The sequence below is a fragment of the Colossoma macropomum genome, unplaced genomic scaffold (assembly GCF_904425465.1).
Source record: "Colossoma macropomum unplaced genomic scaffold, Colossoma_macropomum, whole genome shotgun sequence".
NCBI lineage: Eukaryota > Metazoa > Chordata > Actinopteri > Characiformes > Serrasalmidae > Colossoma > Colossoma macropomum.
In genome coordinates, this window is record NW_023494799.1 from 35,403,654 (window position 1) to 35,421,562 (window position 17,909).

General features: G+C 39.4%; 1 protein-coding gene across 3 annotated transcripts in view; it reads right to left on the bottom strand.

Annotated features, from left to right (window-relative positions):
• Window positions 1-17,909, bottom strand: part of dennd5a (DENN/MADD domain containing 5A) — a 69,105-nt gene that overhangs the window by 50,384 nt on the left and 812 nt on the right. The gene's annotated exons all lie outside the window — the stretch shown is intronic.

Sequence of the window (17,909 nt, forward strand, 5' to 3'; positions counted from 1 at the left end):
CAGGTTGTTTCAATGACACAGATCATGACAGTCTACTTCATGTCTCATGAATCTATTATATATTCATATATAACACCAATGATTTGCAAAGAATACAGGTCCTGTTGGACAAAATCAGTATAATCTGTCCCTATTTACATAAGAACTATGTGTTAAATGAATTGCCAACAGAATATTTCCATTCTTCGTATCAAAGCTCAGTGAAAAAGCCAATAAACAAAATCAGGACCATACAGAAGGCCACCATTTTACATTCTGTGTTGTTAAGAGCAGGAAAAACACAGAAAACCGTTCAATACTGTTCAGGTGTGCAAACCAATTGCAGCTCCTTACAGCAGAAGCCAGACCCTGTAATACTGGTCTTATCAAGAACGAGCAGCTCCAGGTGACGAGTGAAAGTTATGTTGCTGTTAGATAGAGAGACTGAGACCACAGGCCTCACCGGAATGTGTAAGAGGGCATGAATACTGTAGACAAACAGTCGACATCCACAGACTTTAGTATTACCAATCTTGAAACTACTCTTTTCAGCAGAATCTGTAAAAACTCTGCATCGTAGTACACAAAAGTATACTAATGAAAGCACACTGACTACTAATTCAGCTAGCTAAGGGGAATGCTAAACAAATGCCCCTTACTAGCAATTCATAAAGGACAAATGAGGACAGACAAATTATGCATTAAACCACTACGAGAATTAAGGCTGTTCTGTAATATGATCCTGCCAAAGAAGGGATTAGGGCCAATGTGACGACACAGTGTTGATCCTTTCAACACAATAGCTCCAGATTACAATGGAGTCCCAAGATACTCTGTGTGTGTATGAGAGAGAGAGAGAGAGAGAGAGAGAGAGAGACAGACTGACAGAGAGACGGTGAGAGAGCAGACAGCACATTCTTAATGGTTTCCTGTGAAAATGGGCCACGTTGCCAAACATATGCAAACAGCTGTGAAATGTCCCCCTGTGAAAAGCTCAGCCCTCCCCAATACACGCATTTGAATACACAGGTTTCAGTTTGTTCACATTACTCAAAGTACAAGTATGCCTGCCTTAAAGTGATAGTTTGGACATCTGTTATCTACAATAACAGACCAAAGTACAGACAAATTTCACGTTTCAGGGTGGTTGCTATTACTTTTTAGCGACATACTCGTACAGTTTTATAGATGTATATATTTCTGCCATACAGCATCAGAAACCACACAGGCAACTATTTAAGATGACAATAACTTGCCGATGTTTTAGGCAAGTATTTGAAAATTTAGGCATGCAGTTTGCACAATGCTAACTGGTGGGGTATATATCGCTTTAATCTTGGGCTGAACGATTTGGAAAATATATCTAATTGCAATTGTTCTGACTAATATTATGCAATTGTTCTGACTAATACTAACTATGCAAAAAAAGACCAGAACATCCACCTTTTTTGGCCTGAGGTTGACCCCTGAACATAGTGTGTCAAACTGCCAGTAAGCTTTGGTTGTGATGTCACAACTCATGGAGGTTTGGTTGTCTGTGATTGGTCTAACTTATCTACAGACATTTTCCAAACTCTTATTAGGTTAAGTTTGCCCTCTTAAAACCTCTTATGGTTCTTTAAGGGTTCTTGAGTAAAGACAATGGTTCTATACAGAAGCATAAACACTCCACAACCCATGTGCACGCTTAAAAAGTGGTAAAACGGTTCATTAGATTTGTTGTATATGGTTCTAAATAGCACCTTTTGAAAAGGGCTCTATATATCACCAAAAAGTTCTTGCTACAAGTTTTACATCGTAACTGTAGCAGAATGCTTTTTTGGTGCTATATAGAACCATATACAACACATTCTCTATCATTCTGAGGAACTATTTCACCATGCAAAGCATGACTTAAGCATGAAAATGGGTCTTTTAGTGTTCATGGTTCTATATAGAACAACTGTGTTTACTGACGAAACTTGTTGATCTTTTTAAAGAGTGCAGGCTTTAATTTAAATAAAAACAATTAATCTTTCAGCCCTATTTTAATCTCTCACAAAAACAAATTGTGAACCAAGTCATAAATCATAAATCAACCTGTATCACACTGTGGGCCGAGTGTATCGTTACACCCCTACCACTTTTTAACAATTTCACCTGTAAGTATGGTTTCCTTGACTCTACCTGCTTTACCAATAATATTGCCCTGCATTTGTGTGATGGCTCCACACAAGGCCCCCATCTCTGACCTAATAACAAGCGCTACTAAAGTGCAAAAGGTCAGCCCCACTATATCTTCTGAGCTGCATACCCAGAATCTCGACAGTAGAAGTAATCTAAAAACACACTGGTGAGGGAGGCTTTTTTTCTACAAGGCTGCCAGTACATACTGAGCTCATGGGAGATGTCCTCGCGGCATAAGCAGAGGTGACAGGGATGGAATGAGCTCGAGAGGCACCCCTTTGAAAGAGAAGAGCTTTCTGTCTCTGATCTCATGGCATACAGAGAGAAGGCTCCAAGTGAAGAAAAGCTCAAGAGGCTCATTTCTTCTAGCGAAACTCAATCAAGCTACAAGTAGCACATTATTCACAACTGATTAGGAAAAAGGGCAGAAGGACTGCATGTCTTTGCCATCACTATCAGTTATACTAGTAATTAAGTAATCTACTGTTGACATTGACAAATAGTTGAGTAATCAGAATTTCTAAGAAAGGCCAAACAAGAAACAATGGACTTAACTGAACAATAATAAAGCATGATGTTTTAAACATTCCAAACTACTAGAAAACAAAAGATATGGAGGCCTTTAAAGGCCTTTAATGGAATTTAAGAAATATAACAATACTAAGCATCAAAAAGTTGTATACCTTTTTACTATGAAACTGTTGTTTTCTAGTAATCTTTGACTGAAGTATAGTGAAGTTTACAACATCATCTGATCTTTAAATGAATCACTGCACACCGAAGGGTAGGAAAAAATTATGCTAAATTTATGGTATATTAAATTTTCCAAAAATTATACTATATTTCACCTTGCACTCCCACCACCCCCACCTATCATCGAGTGAAATCTCAGCTACCTCAGAGTCCCTGACTGATCTCATGTTTCACTCAGAAATACATGACAATGTGAAGGAAATTGTGCTATGATTATTTATTAACATTGACTTTAACGGAAACCATTAAGTGTGCAATATGCATCAACACACAGTTTTCCAACCAACTGCCAGTTCATTAAGAATGCAAGTTTCATCCTATGGCCTACCATGACAGCCCAATTAGAGTCAGGCTGATTATGATTCAAAGGTGAGCCCTGGGTTTAGAGATGTGCAACCACAAGCAACAACATCACATCCTGAGAGGATTAACGTCATGTGTGAAATTTCTGCAAAAATGGATCCAGCCTGCTTCACTGTATTGTAGTAATGGCTAAACGCAGTTTTGCTTACTTGCTTTGCCTTAGCTTAGGACTGAGCAGGGTGAGGAGAGGGAGGGAGGTGCTGGGCCAGACCAGCTATAAAGTAATGAGGTGTCAGTGTGCAGCTTCATAAAAATGCTGCAGCCTGTGTCTTTCTTAAATGCCTGCTGTTCCTATCTTCCCCTGACAGCAGGGAAAGATCACCCAGGGTGTTCGTAACTGCGTTATTTCCCCAGATTAATTCTGGGTTCGTGATGAAATTTTGAAGCTTTCTAAGAAACACGGAGTGCGTTGTTAGACGCCCGCCTGCAAACCTGGTGGTTTCAGGGTGTTTTCACACTTAGGCTGTTTCAGCATTTCAAGTGGTCTCAGAACGCTGAGTCATAGTTTCTTTTCTATATTTGAGCATATCAAACTAACACAGACCTCTTTTAACGGACCCACAAACGAAGCGAACTCAGACCATGTCTCGCAATGGTCTCTGTTCAAAATGTCTGTGGTTCGTTTTGTGATCTGACTGACTTGTACATTGTGAAACAAAACAGCCCCAGAACACTGGGCCTCATTCAACAGCCATTCTTAAGAAGAAATTTCCTCTTAAAACCCACTTACGCAGTTTTCATGAGGACTCTAACATTCACCAATGTTTTCTTATTTGGATTTGTTCTTAGGTAAGAACAGAATCGTCACACACTCACGAGCACAAAGGTGTGAACAGTTCTGCAGTTTAAAAACATCATGTATCTGACTTCTTCTTAGAACCTTTCTCAAGAAAATATTTAAGAAAAAACTAGGGAAGATATTGGTGAATGAGGCCCGCTGTCTTACCATATACATACATCTTCAATCTTACAGTACTTAGCAGGTAAAAACAAACTCCTCAGGAAAATTGCTGCCCATGGGTTTGTGTGATCTTACAAAGTGACAGCAACACTGGTATATTTAAGTAAAAAACATGAGAGGCCATGTGTTTCTACCTTGATTTTACTATGGACATAGTGGTGAAGCCACACACTATGCAGAGTCAAACCCCCTAACGTTACTTGGTGGTGAAATCACTTACTGGTTTCATAATAAAGCAACAAGCCACAAGAAACAGTGGGTTACTGTGATTTTATCACGGGGAAAGGTGTTCTTTGGCACAACGCGAAGCGGGTTTTTCATGCCATGGTGCAGTGATATAGAGTTCAGTTGTTGTGAGGCGTTCATAGCCGTGGTATATCGTGGATCTTACAACCGCTTTGAACACAGCTCAGCCAATCAGATTTTAGGACTGGAATTATACATTTTATAAAACAGCAACAAACAACATAATAAAAAACACGGGTCACCAACCCTGCTCCTGGAGATCTACTTTGGTGCAGACTTTCACTCCAACCCTACTGGACTTCAGCTGATCAATTTAAATATGGTCCTCACAAGTCCTGGCTGAATGAGATGAGTTAGATGTAGGATGGAGGTGAAACTTGCAACCTGCTTACAATCAAAGATGATTCCATTATCAATATTCACTATTCACTTGTTTTTAATTGCTTAGCGGTATTGGTGTATTTCACCACAGCTTTGAGCATGGCTCAGTCAATCAGATCTGTTATCTTGAACTTTAACAACACTACCCATAAATCAGCATCACCCAGCTGGGGTCTGAGTTATAAAGGAGTTGTGGTGTGGTCTGAGATCTAATCTGAGATCTAAAAACCAAATCTTTAAAGTTTGCTTGCTTTATGAACACACAAAGGACTGAGGTCAGTTCCAGCTGGTTATCTTTCAACACCACTTTAACAGAGCTGAGTGTAGTTCATCTATAAAGAAAAATATGTGAAAGCACCCTTAGCTGAGCGACTCTGCAACCCTGCTAAGACCTATGAGGTCCAGCGTGAAGGCCAGGTGCAGTGTATGGTGATGGAGTGAGAGGGTAATGGGATGGAAACTACACTGAGTGATGATGTAGAAGCCAGGAGCATTCATATCAAACTGAAAGACTGTAAACAACCCTTTTCAGATACCATATGGTATATTGGCAATATTCTTGAAGTGTCTGTATCTTACATTTTTCTAGAATTTTATCTTTCCCTTTGAGGTACACTTAGGACGTTTCTGTGGGTTTATGTACCAAAAACTGTCTGTTTTCCAACCTCTCATAATCCCTTTGAATTAAACAGGCTGTTTTGTTACCTTGCCTTTAAAGCAGCTTTATGTGAGAACATGTTTTTTTTACTGTTGGGGTCCCCCTATAGTTGCAGAGTGCATTTCACTTTTACACCACTACTGTGAATATGAATCACGCTTTGAACCCTTCTCATGGACAGCTGTACACATGCATTTGTTGACAAGCTGAAGGATACAAAATCCGACTCCCCTTCATGTGCACGGCACAGATTACACTCACGGTTTCGGTTGTTTCTATATGCAAACAACCGAAATCGCAAGTGTAATCTGTAGCATTCATGAGCCTGTATAATACGCACACACGTGAAGCTGTACTTCATTTAAAACGTAGTCCAGACTGAAACACTCCTTATAACTTCAGCATGAATGTGCAGGGCTGAACTGCTGTAGGCTGAATAGGTGGATATAAATGATTTGTTTCTTTTTTAATTTTGCAGCTTAGTTTTCATATTTGGACTGTAAGAATTGGGGAGTAAATGATGTTCTGAAACTTTAACAGTGTTTACATACTTCATCAGATTCACCCTTTAATGTATGTTTACTTCAGTACAGAACTGTCTTAACAAGTTTTAAGCGGAAAAGTTTAACTTAATAACATAGAGCTTGTGAAATGGCAATGTGGCACACTAATTCAACAAGTCCCAATCCTGAAAACAGATGTGCTGAACTTCTTGGCCAAAAAAGGCCTGCAGCTTAATTTAAAGATAATAATCACATTTACATCGTAATCATAATATTGGCCAGAGAAATCACAATTATATTTTGTCCTCAATCGTTCAGCCTTAATATCACCAAACAGACTACTACTGCTCAATCAAATTTACTGCTGATCCTAAAGCAGATCTGTAGCAGCCGCACTGCTCCCGAAGCAGAGCTCATAAGGAACAGTACCGTCAACAAATCGCCAAACACTCACAATAAGAATATACGCGCAGACAAATATTTAAGATACAAAACAATATTTCTAAAATTGCTTCTAAGCAAAGAAAGTCCACTTGGTACATATTTTTAGGGTGTTATTTCAAACGGAAGCTTAACATCTTTGATAAGCCATTGCAAAGAAGAAAAGAGCACACAGATGTGTTAAGAACTTCCTGAATGCTGGTGCTTCTTCAGCATGTGCATGAATAATTGACCAGCAGGCAGAGCGAGGAGAAGCACTCCAACGAGAGCGCTTTCAAAGTGATGTCATTGAGAAAAAGACTAGAAGAGCGGGGGTGCATGGGAAACTCCAGGGAGGTTAGCATTTAAATGTGTGTGCGTGTCTACAGCCCAGCTGCCCATCCCCAATGTACTAAGGGCCTGGTGGTGCAAACAGGCCATGAGCCAGCCAATGGCGGCCTCCTGGCAGGAGGCCCACCCTCTCATACATATGCTAATGAAGCCCCTGTGCCCTGTCACTGGGGATAAAGGAGGGTTTTGTCAGTAAGTTTGAAACATTCTGGTCCCTTCTGTCATTTAATGAACAATAAATTACAATCATTAAAAAGATGCTCAGCGATGTAAGTCAAGGATTAAGCCTACATGAATTGAAGTACGTGAAACATAGCTTGAGGCACAGCCTTAAACTCATGCCAAAATTTCTATGTTTTCTTAATGAATGATTCCAGTATCCATACACCCACAGTTGGTGCCCTGGTGCCCAAGCCTAGGGCAACATTTCAGGTTCCTACTGCTTTCAGATGACTACTGCAGGGCTAAAGGAAAACAAACTGAAAGAGCCTAGCTTAAGCTGCTTTTCATCAGGAAATTAATTAAAAATGCAAGAAAATATGACAGACGAGTGATGATAATCTGTCAGCTTTGTGCGGAGGACAAAAAGAAATGCACTGCACTACAGAACAAAGACCGAGGAAAGAGCCAGAGAGGGGGGGGGAGAAGAAGACTTGATCTCCACCCAAACTCCTAATCTCCATAATACAATAATAATCAGAGTCTCAGCATGTTAATTACTGAACCGCAGGGAACTCAAACTCTCATTTCAGAGCACAGAACCTGCCCTATCACCAAACCTGCGAATCAGAAATGACATTCATGTTTCTGTCAGAGAACACATCAACAGGCAGTCCTTATTAACATCAGTCAGCCTTCCTAGGAAACTCCAAGATGACTCAGAAACACCTTCAATCACAAAGTCATGAATAAAAAGCAGAACCGTTTCTCATTGAGATTAAAATCAGTGATCGAACTTGCTCAATTCTGAAAACCACAAGTTAAGGAAAACATTCGGCACCTCCTTTCATTTGCCGTCAAATCTTATCGTGAAATGATTAGACCAACCTACAGCTCCCTCAGAAGGTGGGCCACAGCAGTTTGTCATTCAGTGATAACAACACGCTGCCAAACTTTCTATGGAATCTCCACCCACATCTTACCAGTGCAGAAGACCAGTGTTCCCCACGCAAATATGATAAGAAAGCAGAGACAGCCTCTTTATACCAGACTGCACAAACACAAATCCCCTATTCAGACAGTATACACAGATGTGGCTCTAGCTTGAGGCTGCATGAGTTCATTCAGCATGTGTCCCTAGCGCTCTCCTCCAATTTGTGGAGAGAGTCAGCTTCCATTACTAGGTCTGTTCACTTGCTGCAAGTGAGTTCTCTCGACTACAGAGGCAGACAGAAATGGCCATGTGACCATCCTCGCTGCCCTGCTCCCATCAGATGAGAGAAAGAGAGGTTTTTCTCAACAAAAAAGCAGCAGAAAGCAGGGACATCATTAGCTAACTGCGACAGGAGCTACAGCAAGGAGACTCAAGCTAGAACTGCAAGATATATGAGCAGCTGATATATATTTTTGCTTTAAAAACGAATGAGAATTGTTATTTTATGGGTATAATATTGAAATTACAGCTGACACCTTGCTACACAATTTATGCATGCATTAAGCCTTGGGTTCACTACATGACTTTTAAAGTCTGAACAGATTATAAAAAGACTAGGCATCTCGCAGATTTTTTTGGGAGACTGAAATATTAGGGATCACATACTAAACGATTAGGGATCACAAACTACTGAACTCTTCAGCTGCTGTTGAACCAAACAGAACTTGCTGAACTCGCGCGAACTCTCGCGTTCTCCCGTTACTAGGAGATGCAAATAAACAAACGTGGAGCAGCTCACTGCTGCTGCTGTTTTCTCTGCCGTTTGCGCTGACGCAGTAAAGAAGCAGCAAGTAAACGTTTAAGTGAGACTCCTGGATTTAAAAATATGATCAATGTGGTATTTTTAGAATTTAAATGTACATAAACTCAATTGTGCCTTAAACTCAGTTTATTAAAAAGCTTCGCTCCACATGTGAGAGACTTTTCAACATCTTTCTTTGTTTACTTGCTGTATTTTCTTCTTTCGCACTCTGTTTTCATTGGCTGTTGCAGAAATCGATTCAAAATGAGTCGTTGACCAGTTTACACTAGATTAGAGTCGGGTCGAAAAAATCAAATGTTTGATAAACTCCGACTGGTCTGAAACGCAATTGGGGAACCAAGAATCGGAGTCTGCGCCCCTCACACACAATTCGACTATCTCTCCATCTGTCAAACGCGACTGACCCAAAAATCTGCAGACTAGAGCCAACTAGCACAGACTCGGCCAGACTGAGAATCGGGGCTAAAATGGGGGTAAAAGTTGTGTAAACCCGGCTTTAGTGCATGTAGTCACTAGTGATGGGCATTTATGTTCTCTTAAATCTCATTAAAGTGGACAGCATAGTGGGTAACAGTATGGCCTCAGACAAAGATAATTAAATTTGAATTTACATCCAGGCAGCAAGACCACTGCGACTGTTGCACCAATAAAGCCCACTTAACACCAGACGTGGCAACAACACACTACTGTGTTAATCAACGTTGTCCGCACGTAACGCGCGCTTGAAGTTTTCTGTATGTTTAACACTTTCTGTGTGCGACACGCCAGTGGTTTCTAACTAGAAATTGTACATTGTATACTGTTCAATCTACGTCTAGAATCAAGACAGCAGACTCTGAATTTCAGCAGCAGCACTTCCGAGAAGGTTCTAGAGTTGGACTGATAAGAAAAACTGCCAGTGAAAACCACTTTCAGTTAATTAATAGTTAATAATTAGTAGAGTGACCATTAAGGGTGTAACAATATGCAAATGTCTTGATACTATTCTTATGATATTCACAGTGGGTGACACAGAGGAGACTGTAAACAGCAAGGATCAACATGAAAGCAAAGCCAAATACCAGACATTTTAGAAAAACTGACCAGATGTGTTATTTAGGTGCCAAAAAGAAGACACGTCTTGGAAAAAGTGGACGCATGGTCACTAGCGTAAGTAATAGCTATGCTCAAACATCATCTATATAAAGTCTATTTAGTTTGAAAAATGGAATAAATGTATCTGCAGGTTATATTAACATATCCATTCCTGTAACAAACAAATGTGGACAAAAATTAGCTGTGTCCATTGTGAAACAGCAAGCATCGCACAAGACTACTGATACCATTATACTATGAAGTCACCGTGGATAAGAGCATCTGCTAAATACATAAATGCAATAATGTTTACAATAATTATGTCTGATTTAGCGATGTCATGGTTGCGAAAAATGAATCAAAGACCATACGTCCTCATTTCCACAGATTTTAGTGTGCATCACTAGCTCAAATCCCAGAGGCTTTTTTACAGAAATGGACCAGCAGCAACAGAGCTGGCTTTCGGTGGGAGAATGTACTTCCTTGCCCCTGCACACTGTAGGAGGGAGAGAAAGAGACAGGGAGAGCAGCTCTCACAGCTCCTGTGGACGTCACAGGCCTGGCTGCTGCAGCGCGTACACAGGACGATGTGGAGGAGACAGGAAGTGGGTTGCGCAATACAGTGAATTAAAAAGGAGAGGGTAAAAGAAGGCCAATATTCACGAATCATCTCTCCTAGTGGGAGTCAAGTTTCTGGTCAGCTTTGCCTTTTAGCATTTTCAGCACTGTAACTGAGGTCAGATTTAAAGAGGGCAACGTTCTGACACCCAGTATCAGTATCTGATTTATACCAGTATAAAATCCTAAACTGGATGAAGGAGGAAAAAAAAAGAATGAATCCAATCTGAAACTATACAATACACAACAGTAGCACCATGTAGCCTAATGTTAACATAAGAACAACACTGAGCTAAGCAGTACAACAGAATTACAAATTCAGTATCGGTACTCAAGGTTTTAGTATCTGTATCAGTAAAGTAAAAGCAGTACTGTGTCATCTCTAGTCAAAACAGCCATGAAATACGGACTAGTTGTGTATACGTAAGCAAAACAGGCCTAAAATAAACTCTGCATAAGTCAGTAAGAGGTCTGTAATTAGAAATAGGGCTTCAATCAGCTCTTGAGTGGCACATGGGCCAACTTGAAAGCTCAGACACATTAAGCCTGTTTATCAACTCCAGTTACTCTAAACAGCTCAGCCATTTGAGTGTGCATGTGTATGTTTGTGTTTGCAAGTCTGGAAGTGTGAAAGAGGTAAGCAAAAAGTGCTCTATAAACATATTATTACTATTATTATTATTATTATTATCACATAAAAGCATTTACTATTACCTCATTATCCCTTCACTTCCCAATGCAATCTAATTAAATGCACCATTAGATTTTTCTGTTGTATATGAGATCCACTTAGCTGCTGGTTGTTTTGCATATAAAAATAAAAAATCAATAATCTGATAGCTTAAAGACCCCCTCCAGTGAAATTCTAATTTTCAAACTTGTTAGCATGTTAATGTGGTGTCTTTTCTATGCTAAATGACACATCACGAGCGAAGTAAGTAGTCAACGCTGTGGCTGAGTACTTCCGCTATGAAACTGCAGTGCAACAGTCTCAAAAATGCAGATTCAGACAGGCGGGGCTTCATACATCACAAAACTAAGGAACCAATCTCGTCCACTGGTGAGCTGTGGTTTTCCATATCATTAGTATATTAATTAGGTGGAATGAGGTGCATCAGAGTTAGGTACAGCAAGCTATGTGTGATTTTTTGCCATAATTATGGCAGAGACATGTTCTCTTTTCAGATGCAAAGTTGAAAACCTCTGCAAAAGCATGTAAAAGGAGAAAATGTGAGCCTTTATTTGTTACCAAAGCATCTGAAAATCAGAGAAAAACATGTGCAGTTTATTTGGAAAAACTGAACTGTCCCAGCCAAACTTCTAGAGAAAACCCAGGTTTGCAGCAGCCATTTTCCAGAGGACTGTTTTGCAAACTTTACTCAAAAACACATCGGGTTTGCCACTAAACTTACACTGAAGCTCGACACTGTTCCGTCCATTTATCCTGGGGACACAGCAAGTACGAGCCAACCAGTAAGTTTATTTTATTTTGTGTTTTATCCGTTGACTGTGTACAACACATATATAAAGCTTCAGTCAGCTTCATATTCACAAGCTTCTTGTTCTAATTTACCTGTTCCACCTTAAAAAGTGCAGGAGTTCTGGTACAATTCGAACAAGAACGCCTGCAGCACCAAAATGTAACTACAGCTCCATTTAGGTGGAATGGGAAATTCGAGCAAGAAGCTGATGAATAAGAAGCCGATTTCAGCCTAGTAACAAATCTGCAATGTGATAGATAATGTTAGACAACATTAGCCCTACAATGTTCACAATGATTCATGTCAAAATGCTGAAAGGACCCTTTATACGGCTTCGGGATATTGACGAAGAAAGTTAGAGTACACGTTACTTAGCACGTTTGCCAGATAGCTAAGCTCGCTGAATTAGATGATGGCTACATTCATTACGATAACTCTGGCAAAAAATCATCACTTTGTTTTTGTTGTTCACAAAATAAGCATATCATGATAAAGCTCGTCCTCCTAAGCTGCTAGTACAGCATTAGCAAGATAAGGTTAGCTAATTCACGTGCATATGGAATGTGGAGAAAGCAGCTTTCCGGCAGAAAGCCCTGAAGGCAAACATCTATTTGCATATTCACAGATCCGCACATACTAAATGAAGGCAAACAGGTAGAGTTACATCTAATCAACTTTTAAGACATTAGGGGATTTTTATCTTGAAAATAGCTTTAAAATATATAATTCTCATGAACAGAGATGAATTCTTAGGGGTTTCATCAATGCCTGGAGAGGTAATTTTCTCAACAGGCTTGGTAAATATAGCTGCAGTGGAAGTCAGCAGCACGCACCACTGAAAAACATATGCATGTCTGTATTCACACATAATGAAGTGTTAGGCTATTCGGGTCATAATCTGTTCTTGCACAGGTGCTCCAAAAAATTCTGGTCTGCTCGCGCTGTAGAACCCTGTGTAAACTGTTTTTATTTACTGTTAGCTTTTTCCGGTTTTCGGTTTCAGTTTTCAGCCTAGCGCGTCTTTAGTTTCACTTTCAGCCAAGAATTTTCATTCCGGTGTATCACAGGTGCAATTTATTGAACTTATAACAAGAACTACGAAACCATACCAAAAAAACACTCAGGCTACAAGTTTCAGGCCGTCAACACAAGCACAAACACTCAATCAGCAATGGGTAAGGGACACGATGGGACGAGTAATCTCACAAGACTAGTGGGCAAAATCATTTAGCAAAGTGGTTCTCAATCCTAATTTTGGGAGCCCCATTTAGTATAGTAACCTACACTAATCTAATTACAGCCTCTTTTCTATTGAATGTTAAATAGGTCATACTTTGCTGACACAGAACGTACACGATAACTCTCTCTGACTTCTGCCTCTTGTTTGAGGAAGAAAAGAGGTTGGACAAAATGTAAAAATATGACAATAATTACAATAACTGTTTTAAAGTTGAGTTTTCCAAAAGATCACAGACATAAATATAATAATGTACTACACTTCTAAACAATGATCTGGTAAAGTATTTGTAAGGTCATGCAATTAGTCTGTTTATCTCAGGTTTATGATCCAATTCACTATTTATGGCCTTCAGTAACAACTACACTCTACAGGCTCCAGGTCAATCGCAGATATGCTGGATAAATCTAACCACTTTCAAACTTTCAATGTAAATTCAACAGACGTACGCAGCATGGCAAGAAAGCTGTGTGTTTTGTTTGTTATCGCCACTGTAACCAAAGCACTCCTTACTTTCCAAAACACAGTCTAGTTTACTCATTCCTTTTATTTTTATCTTACATTGCAACAAGTGACCCAGATTCAGAATGCATGCTTTGCATTACCGCAATGTGTTTCGACAGGAAAATACAGTCAGCATATTGACAAGGAAACTAGGTTCAGCCATCTGGAGCGCTCTTCTCAACAGCCATTCAAAAAAACGTTAAACCCTAAGAGCAAGAAGCATTTTTACACTTCCACAAACATGCACTACAGATAACAAAACAACTACGTTTCACTACATCTGGTACATATAAAATCATAATTAGCACTATATTATCTTGTTAAACACAGTTTGCTGCAGCTTAGACCTACATTCTATGCTGTGTTCAGCTTATATGTTCTTTAAGCACTAACTGATTTAATGAAAATCTTATTAAAATTATAAATCAAATAAGTAACTCAGGACAGACGATATGGCAAAAATTGTATTACAATACTTCCAGACATTTTCACAATACACATTTCTCTGAGATTCAACATACTATACAACTACAATTACAATAATTTTTACTCAATGTTATATAAAAAAGTGCATTGCAACACAATTTATCAATATATGATATCAATAAAATATTGCCATTACGGACACCTATAAGTAACTCAACATCTTTTTGTAATTAAATATTTTACCTCCCACTTTGAAAGTTGTGGCTGCAAACAGGTGCATTTGTAAGATCCTGCTAGTTTGGGCTGATGAATTTTTCTTCTCTTAGAATGACGTCCATGCTAAAAGCTCCCCCTTGAGGAGAAACTTCAGACTGCTAAACGTGTATGATTGACTGTGTGTTTTAATAAATATTTCCTTTAAAAAAAGACATTTGACTGGGTATGCTTGTAAACTGTAAATACAATGTATACAAAAAGGATGTTTCTATAATTCTGGCCACAAATTCTTGGCTTTGGCCACAAGATTCATTAACCAGTGCAAATTTTTATCTGCCTACCCCTGCGTAAGGGCCCTTTTAGGCCCATACTTTAGTTTCTCACTCTCATTACATAACTTGCGTATAACATATCAGTTTCATAGTAGTTAATGAATAGTCTTGAAGATTAAAGATTAAAAATCTTAAACTGAAGAATATATGAAGGGTTCACAGGGTTAACATGGCCAGTGGCGCAAAGCCATTTGTAGAACAAATCAGGTGTTAATGGCTTTAGAGCAGAACACCAGCAAATCCAATCTGTGACATCTTGGAAATGCAAAATGAAAGTGCAAAACTAAAGTGAAACGTGTGTTGTTATCACCAGCACAGCGGAGCATGCAACACCACATGATCTTCTCTTCACCATAAAACCTCAGCGCAACAGCAGCCGCTTAAAGAGGAAGTACATAAAAAAGTGCTTATTTTCATGAGAACAAAGCTGATGTTGCGTACATCTTGGGGTGTCACATCTGACACTGAACAAAATCAGTGAAAACTAGGCATGGAATACATAATATTTTGCCACGAGTTTAGAAATAAATAGCTTGTAAATAAACACATGAATTTATGAATATATATTTATCACAAATGCTCCTCTCTTTTTACAATTCTACAAATTAAGCACTGAGAGGTCACTTGATGGCCATACAAAACACAACAGCCTTTGATACGCTAGGATTTCTTCATGACAGCACTTAAATGAATTCTTTTTTGTTCTGAACAAGCTACATAACAACTAAGCCATAGAATTTTTACATATAAAAATCCAAAACAGGTGTGGGTCAACAGTCGTTTTAGAAAAAGTGCTGTATAAAACTGCTGTATTTGCAATGTAGATCTTGTGACCACAGGCTCCTATGACCCCCACTGTAAAGAAATACATTTTGGTAAGTTTCTCAACAATGGACCATTTCGCATCAAACCACTTGCAATGACTTCGGCCCAATCCTATTTCACCCCTCGCCCCTACCACTTAGTCCTTAGCCCTCCGTTTTGCGCATTCATGTCTAGGAGTAGGGTTTCCCATTTTTTGCCGGGATGGAGGGGCAGGGCGAAGTGTTAGGCCTACACGGCCCTCCAAACAGAGGTTTTTCAGAGTCACACTCCAAATGAAGTGTTATTAGAAAAAAAAGAAAACCCGGCAAGATGGCTGCGCGAGCGACCAAAGAAACCCACAAATGTGAGAATTTTCTACAATAAAAAATACAATAACCACTGTATTATCTTGGTTTAATGTCGTTTCAATGTATTATGGTCGTTTTCTTCATAACAAGCATAAAAATTCCCTAATAGCATGCTAATGTCTCGGTAGCTAGCTAGCTAACCTTCCCATTCCACCTTAAATAGTCCAGCAATTCTGATGTATGAAGCACCAGAATGTAACTGCTGCACCATTTAAGGTGGAGCGGGAAAATTCGAACAAGAAGCTGGTGAATAGCAGACTTCACCAAAGAATTAGGGGTGGGCAATAATGAATAATTGTTTTATACCCCCTCTTTGAAGGCATATGATGCCCTAAATGTAACTAAAGCCCAGCAGTGAGGTTGCTGAACTTTTCCCTCCTCTGCTATCACTGAAGACTGGCAGGGTCACCTACAGAGAAGCACTAGTAGCCTGATAATGAAGTAATGTGAGGGTTCCATTTCATAGGGCAAGATTTCTTTTCAAAAAGAAAAAATGGAATAGGGCATTTGCGCACATCTCAACGACTACACTCTGTACAATTTTTTAAAAATTAGTGGAATTCCTCTTCAACGATGCAGCGTACAGAGGCAACTGCCACACAGAGAAAGTCTCCTGGAATACCCTGAGGAGCAGCTGAGCAGTTAATGATATCTCAAGGGATTCTTTCTAGACCTTTCCTTCAGGTCTAACCTCATCAGAACTGAATGATTTAGCCCCACTTTGACATTGGAAAGACCTGACATTTGTAGAATGCTTTTCTCTGAATAGCATTCTTTGGCCGTGTGCCATTCTATGTGTGCTCTGAGACAAAAACACTGCAACAGATGACAAAGAGAAAAAAAATGACTGACTTGCACCTCCTCAACCAACCTAAAGAAGCTGGTTGCCTTTTTTAGAAGTAGTTTTTATTCATCTGCTGCAAGGGTGTAGAGAGATTTTCTACAGCAGCTGACCCCCATTACACCTACGAGGCAAGTTGTCATGTATAATTTGGCAAAATTACTCTCCCTTCATAGTCATTTGCTGTAATTTGCCAGTCACTGTAATATCAGAGTCGGATAGTCCAAATAAGCCAACATCGGTTATGGATTTATGTCCCATAATGTTGACAACTTCAGACTGAATTAAATAAAAGAATTTTATCTAGTATGTAAGCACTGTCAAAGTTTCAAAACATACCATTCATTTTCCAGGCCACACAGAAATATGAAAATGAGGTTGCAAAAAAAGCCGATTTTGGATTAGTTGTTTTTGTACTACCACAAATATAACAATACATTTACATATATCTGCCTATTCAACCTACAGGAGTTTAGTTGCCCCCACTCACAAGGAAGTTATAAGGAGTGTTTCAGCCAATCAGATTAGAGGTCATTTACATATGTCTTAAATGCACAGTAACCATAGCAGTCTGTTTAATTCTAAGGTTGGAAGACAGTCAGGTATAACCGAATTACAACTATTTTTGATACTTAAAAATCAACACAAATATAAGTGGATCTCAGAGAAAAAGGGCATGAGCCTTTTAAAGGACAGAATGTACTCAGGCTAAGAAATCTCTGACCATAGCTGACCATAAACTAATCAGTGTGTGTTCCTCTGTGATGGCCTACATGGCCAGATGTGGTTAAAATAATGAGAAGCAGCTGGGACCTGCATGTGGCTTTTTCACAATAGTGTAATTACAACGTAATAACAAAAAAACAGGGCCAATGCATGTTTTGAAGAACAGCGTTTCCAACTGAGGAGACGGTGCTGTTAAATTAACACGAGATTCACTCATTAATGAACAATGATCCCCTCTGGCTGATTCAATCAAAGGTAGTGGTCGAAAGCCCCCCCTCCTTCGCCACAGGTACGAAGTACTTGGGAGAAAGTGGAAACCCCACAAAAGATTTCACTGTGAAAAAGAGGAAGTGTTTAACCATAGGAAACGCACACTCTCTTCTAGCTCTGTTTTAAATAGACCTAGTAAGATGAAGAAATGTCTAAGTTTCTGTACAGCTGATTCTAGTCAGACATATTCATTCTCCACAGAAACTACAAACTTCTTTCAGAATTTGAAATGGGAATTTCTCCCGTGAATAACATTCCTCTCTCATAAGTCACTCAGTGGATAATGTGAGTGAAATCTGTTCCAAAGGACTCCAA